Consider the following 7495-nt stretch of genomic DNA (forward strand, 5'->3'; position numbering starts at 1 on the left):
TCATGTCAATCAGACAACATGCAGACGGGCGTCTGTGCGCTGTCCAACGCAAGTTGGGTTAGAAACTCTCAGGCACAACTCGCACACAGGGGAAGTGTACACCCGGATGGATACATTCCATCTTATACCACTCATCTCGGGTTATGTATCTGTAGTAGTCGTACCTGGTACCACATAAGAAGATACCAGTAGGATAAATGGGACATGGTAGACAGGAGCGTCATACATGAATTCGTCCTAAGACCTTATTGACACAAGCGTATTTTCGTGCATGAGCAATCCATATGTGCAACTGATTGTTCGCACACAGCGCATGGGCCCATTAAAGGCATTGGGGCTATCCACGCAAGAAAAAAAAAAAACGGATGACACAAGTATCACACATGGACATAAAAACAGAGGAAAAACACATGCGGAGGTCACATGGGCATATATATTAAAATTGGTCTTTTTTTTGGAATTGCACATGCTCATCTGAAGAAGGTCAGATTCCAATATGGTGTAAAAACTCACCCACAATTACTACGGATTACGCTGAAGCCATGTTCACACAGTGGAATTTGCCATGGATTTGGCACTGATGCCATATCAAATCCATGTGGTTTCCATCTGTTTGAATGGGTACCATGTCAGCTAATCTATGTGCTGATCCATGTCACAAATTACTGCTTAAACATGTCGATTTCTTCCGCAGCTCTCCATTGAAAGGGTGGATTCAGACAAGCGTGTTTATATGCGTACAATAGTGAGCTCAAAACCAGGCGTCTATTAGAACCATTGGTTCCCTGTGGTGTGTTCACATGTCAGTGTCTTACAGGCACAAAATACTCGCACCTGCAAAACATAAGACATGCTCACAGCACTGTCACACTATTCAGTGACAAGGGGACTAAAGGGGAGTAAAGAATCCCCTGCCATAGCTGTGGCAGAGGATCACGATGCCGGCACCCCTGCAGTGATTTTCAGGGAGGGGCTTTAAATATAAGTCCTTCCCTGAAAATCATTCCTATCTCGTGCAAAAAATAAAAATACCTCTCCGCCGCTGCTGGGGCTCAGGCGCATCTACCAACTTGGGTCCCGTCACTGCTCTAAAGCTCTTTCAGCAGGCGTGGATTTAAAATCCCCACCTGCTGAAAGGGCTGTATCTGATTGGCTGAGCGCTGAGCCAGTCATTGAATGACAGCTGCGCACTGCCTGTGATTGGTCACAGTGCTCAGCCAATCACAGGCAGCGCTGGGTCATTCATTGAATTCAATGAATGGCCAAGTGCTGCCTGTGATTGGCTGAGCGCTGTGACTAATCACAGGCAGTGCTCAGCTTTCATTCAATGAATGGCTGAGCGCTGGCTGTGATAGGGGATTCTTTACTCCCCGCAGCGAATATTTACACGGCAGCGGCGGAGAGGTGAGTATATATGTATACGTATTTATATATATATATGCGTTTTATTTATTTATTTTTACACAAACAGGGATAATTTTCAGGGAAGGGCTTATATTTCAAGCCTTTCCCTGAAAATCACTGCAGGGGTTGCCTGCATCCTATTGCGCTCAATAGGGCCGCAGCTGCAGCTCCATTGAAAGCAATGCTACACGGACCTGCATTCGTGCATGTTTGTGCACGTACGTGGGTGCACAGTTTTGTGCGCACCAATGTATGCACACGCTCGTGTGAATGCACCCAAAGGCAGATCTGGTTGTGTGAACATGGCCTTAAGGTACTATAACTTTTTACTCCTCCTCTCTAAGGGGGGCTTTACATTGGACACTATTGTCCGAATAGTCACTCGTTGGAGCAGATGTAAGCGACAGCACTTCCGTATAAACACGGCCACCAACCAGGTGACTGGTTAGAAGTCATTCAGTATTTGCTGGTCGCTTAGTTTCAGCTCATCTAAACATAGTCGCTGGTTGATTAGTTATCGTCTGGTGTAAACAGGTAATCTTTGTCTTTCAACCACTAGCCAACAACTTTGCAGGGAGGTGTGCGCCTGTTTAGCATGTGCCTCCCACCAAATGCTGATTGGCTCCTGCCTTTATTTAAACATTTTGCCCTCCCACTTAATGCTGATTGGTTCCATAAATACATGTGACTGATCTTCAACGGAACAGTTCCTGCTGGTCTTCAAAAGAACACTAGCTGCTGGTTTTAGGTCAGCAAGAGACTAAGACCACCAACACATATTTAGGCGCCTTCAGTCTACTTGGCAACCAAGGAGAGTGCTTTGGCAAAGGGTTACAATTTCAAAAATGCACGCTTTCGAAAGGAACACAAGTTCCTCCCCTGAGTAGCCGATGAACATTATTTCAGCCCATGTAAATGCTTCCAACTATGATCGTGAAAGTGAACAGCATTGGCTCTGTGTAAACAACCGTTGTTCATACGCTTTAGCGACTTCTTTGAGTGACTATGCAGACGCTAGTTGCCCGTGTAAAGCCCCCTAAAGCTGCCATAGTGTGATTTTTTTGTAGCCTATCTATCCTGCGCTATTGTTTCCCAACATAACCCGCACGATGGGGATCTGGTAGTCACTTCTGCCTCTCTGAAGAAGTTACATTAATATGTCATGAATCCTCGTTGGCTGTTACCCCTCCCCTTATTTTGCACTAGATGTTAAGGCCCATTTATAATTGAACGTTTTTTAAGTGAAAACAGGAAAGCTTTGATCACTCGTCGCCGCTGTGTCATCTACATCCAGCTGTTGTTTTGTAGAACTGTAAAAACTAGGAAAACTGGGAATGTCGAGAGTGACGAGAGGAAGAGGGGAAGGAGGATGTCCATAGTCATCTATACAGCTGGGGATTAATCTGTCATCACCGCAGACATTCGGCTCTATAAAATCACATCTCTGCTATGTCACCCTATTGATGCTTATGCTATCCTCAGTGCAGAGTCAGACTCTGGTCTTGGACAAGCAAGATGGCCAAACTATTCCTTTGACTACATGATGCACGCAGTGCATAGTATGCTTAAGTAGTCTAAGACACTACCAGCTGCTCTGATAGGCCAGTGCTCTCCATGTGAGCTGCACTGGCCAAAAAGAGCAGCATGCAGTGCCTTAGACTACTGATGCATACTATGCAGTGTATGACAGGCAGTCAGAGAATCAGATCGGCCACCTTTGCTTGTCCAAGACCGGAGGGTCAATTTAATTAGGAGATGGTATAATGCCTCTGTAGCACCATCTATTGGAAGACTTTGGTTTGGTTTATAGGCTCAGTCATGTTACAAGGCCCGTTACAAGGTCAGACATTGACTTACAGGGAAACTGCTTTGCAAGAGGTGGCGCTGCAGAGGCATTGTACCTGTATTAGTGTACCATGTCTCCACCGGATGTATGGGTGGAGACACGGGTTGACTAGCCTGAGTTGCAGGTGACACCCACAGCATCCACCTGACAGCTGTCCCTGTCTCAGTCCAATCTTCGCTCCTTTCCCCCGGTGACAGCTGTTTCTTGCTGCGCTCCCATCCCCCGGCGATGCCGGAGATGCTATCCGCCTCCATGGCGACCTTGTGTCCACCAATGCCGTCCCCCGCTGACAGCTGTGTCTGCCAGTGTGACTGCCCAGCTGCTTCCAGGAGCTGCGCTAGCAGGAGCAGAAGCGGACGCAGCGGGACTGCTGGAGCAGCTTCCAGGAGCGGGCCAGCCAGAAGCAGGAGGGGCGGGACTGCCAGAGCCGTTTTCATGAGCTGCAGTGGCCGCAGCGGCAGTGATGACGCCGGTTCCAGGATCTGACCGGCCAGGAGCAAGAGCGGCCATTACTGGAGTGCTGGAACCGCTTCCAGGAGCTTGGTTCGTTGTACACAAGGGGAGTGCTAGAGAACACAACCCATGTCTCTACCTATTTTTCTGGTGGAGACATATTACACTAATACCCATTGTACCATCACTCCTTTGCATACCAGGTTTTTCCCAGGAGAAACAATTCCCCTCTCAACAGAACCCCAAAAGGAGATTCATGTATCGTACCCTCAGCCCTAGCACTAGGCAGAACTTTTCCTTTAACTGTGTAATTGTATGGAGCAAGCTCAGAAGCCAAGCCTATTAACCCGTTAAATACCACGATCATTCTGCAAGTGGCATTTAAATGTCTCTCTTTCTCTTCAAGCCCTCTTAAAGATATAAAATTATGATTTTTGAGAGATAAAAATGACAATGAAAAAAACAAAAAGAGCTACAGCCAGAAAGAATTAATGTACGCCTGTTTGTAAATCGCTCCCCACACATTCTTCGAAATACGCTCATATGAAGCGTTCCGCCCACATACAAAGGCGCTGATGTGACCTGAGTATCTATTATTCATCTCCCTTCAGATGCAGGAAAGTGTTGGCCGGTATAATGTTATTTTATCCACCCCGCTTGGGAACCTTCTATAATTAGATGTATAATGCTGTTTAATGGAAAGTCATGCCCGACTGACACAAAATGTTCTCTACTTTCATGAGAGTACTGGCGATGTACGCCTAAGTGCACGCTGCGTCTGAGCACCGAAGCTTAGATATACACGGGGCAATGCTCCCACTGTACAAGGAGGTCTGTCGTTACTTTTTGGGCGACCGACTGAATATACTGGCAGATGTCCGGTGATACGAAGAACATATTACTTTTACTGTGTTTCACTGCAATCCACTCTCCAAATATCATTCTTGAAGTGTGAAGCACGCTTTATGCAAATTAGCAGACAACCGTCAAATGGCGGTCCACCTCTACTTGCCCATTGTTGAGGAATATGTACCTATTCCGTGTCTTGTTAATAGTCCCAATATTGATCAAAGCAGCATCCTGGGGAGTTACTCCATAATAGTACAACTCACTTCATCCAGAGCAGAAATCCTTTTATTGCGCCCATAAAATACGACAACGTTTCGATCACACTCACAGTAGTCCTTGTCAAGTCTAAAAGAGACCTGCCGCTGGACTTCGCAATGCCCATGGGCAGCCAGCCTAATTGGACCCCTGAGCAAGATTCAAAAGTAATATTTCTTTACATTTGTTAATACTTAGTGAGGCCTCCTTTGGCCCTAATGATATTAGATACTCTCCATGGCATGCTTTCTACAAATGTCTGATACACTTCAGCTGGTATTTCCCTCCATTCATCCTGCAAACATCTGGAGAGCTCTGTCAGGAAAGATGGATGCTGTTCATATTTCCTGACTCGCCTTTGCAGTTTGTCCCAAAGATGTTCAGTAGGGTTCAGGTCGGAACTCTGTTCAGGATAGTCCAACCGTGGAGAATCCATAAAACGATGTTGGATTTGTGACAAGGCAGGTTGTCTTATTGGAAGTATTACTAACCATTCCCAGAGTATTGCCACATTGTCGGCAGCACATTATTGTGTAGAATGCCAGAGTACACCTCCTCCATATCCATGCTTATTGCCACTACAACTAACAGTCCGAGACCATAATGGAACCTCCGTCACACTTAACTGTTGGTACAACACACTCAATCAAAAGGTGGTTCAGGCAAGGATTTGTGGGATTCGTCACTCCATAGAAAGTTCTTCCATTGATGACGCTCCTTGCACCATTATAGACGGCCCGATGCATTAGTCTTTGTGTGCAGCGGCATAACCCATATATCCAATAGTGTGCAGTTCCCATCACATGAAATTATAGATCATATGTTTAACCCAACTCTCACACTACCCTTTCTCCAAAGATACAATCAATAATCTTTGACAATATTTAATAAGCCACCCGGACACCAATATAGTGGAAGCAAAACTTTTGGTCACAGACATCTTTATTAAAGAATACCAATACTCTCGTGAAAAATGTAACTGTAATGTAAATACTTCAATACTTAAACATGTGATAGCCCACCAATTGGCTCAAACGAAATATACGTGACCAACACTGTCCACTCACAAAGCGGTGATGGCTGTGACTGTTAAAGACCATGGTTCCTAAACAGTCATAGCCGTCACCGCAGCCACATCTTCCACTGGTAGAGAAACAGGAGTATCGACCGCCACCATGGGAGTAGAGCCAGACAAAAGACTCAGAGGCCACCGTAGGCTGCTCAGGCAATCTTATAGTCAAGCAGAGACTTTCCCTTGCACAATTCAACAATGATATCCTCTATGATAAGCCTGACGATCGGGGGGCTGAGGGAACGCTGAACCGGATGTTACCTCTCTGCTGGAAGCTGGCAAGCAGTTCCTAAATGCCCCGGCTGCCCCTTAAATACCCTGCCCTCAGCGCATCACTGGACACCCTGTCCAATAACACACTTATGTCCAAGGGAAGGTCAAAACCTTTCCACAGTTACATCAAATGGCTCAATGACCCGATCAGCACCTAATGCCAAGGAAGCCCTAGACTGTGATAAGGAACAAGCAAAAAGGGAAAGCCCTGCCAAAACCACATTAGAAAGGGACCCACAATTATAACCTCATGTGGATCCCTCTTGATGGTCCAGGATCCTTACAAACTATGGCTGACACCTCCAAGGGCTTGCACCTTATGTAGCACGGTTTAAGACGTGACGTGCTGGTAAGACACAATCCATTCTACTGCAAGTGGATCCGAATACGTCTGGTAGGGTAGTTGTGCACTAAGCCTTAGATAATTCTGGGGGTGACCTGAGTTTGCTGGGGTTGTATAATGTTAGGCGCAGAGTTTCAAGGCAGCACAATGCAGTCCTAAGCTCTCGCTCATGACCTGAAGGTTGTAGGTTCAATCCCCACTGTTCAGGTAGTCGTCTCAAGGTTGACTCAGCCTTCTATCCTTCTATCCTAGGTCGGTAAAATGAGTACCCAGCTTGGTGGGGAGTAATAAATTACCTGAAAGCGCTGCGGAATAAGTTGGTGCTATACAAATAACAAGTCCCTTCCCCCCTGATATAAATGTTACATATATCGGGCTGCAAAACAGCCGTGTAAAACTGACCTAAGGTGGGTACGTCAATGCAGATATGATATCTTACAGCAAGAATAGGGTTTTTGATGTTGCTTCCACCTAAATCATAAATGGTTACTCAACATAGTTTGTATAAAACTGTTTAACGTATATAAAATGATTGGTTGCATTCCAATTCTAATAGGAAAGCAGATTTTGTTGAGCGTCCATCCAGCCACCAGGTGGCGCATAATGACAAGGCTTCACGTTACTCCAAATACCAGTTACTGCACGTCTCCTTACAAATAACCATATATTATAGAAACATCAGTCCCTTTCCCTATGTGTTAGCATTGGTTTACTTCAGACGTACCTAACAAGAACTCATATATTATCAGTTGTAGACATTGCGTTCGTATGGAAATTAGACCCCGGAATGAGGCATAAAATCAAGGGATGAGTTTTCCGTGGATCAGCATCAGTGTGCATCCACATTAGATGGGAAAATCCCGCGATCGGAGGAACTTCCAACGAGGCTGGTCATCGGTGCTAGACTAGCCGGGCCAGGATTTCATACACCACCAACCTTGTGGGGTTTTCCCTAGAGTATACAGACAATGGTGTGATGGAGGAAAAACATTCAGCAAAA

This window comes from Eleutherodactylus coqui, chromosome 13 (assembly GCF_035609145.1).
Source record: "Eleutherodactylus coqui strain aEleCoq1 chromosome 13, aEleCoq1.hap1, whole genome shotgun sequence".
NCBI classification, from domain to species: Eukaryota; Metazoa; Chordata; class Amphibia; order Anura; family Eleutherodactylidae; genus Eleutherodactylus; species Eleutherodactylus coqui.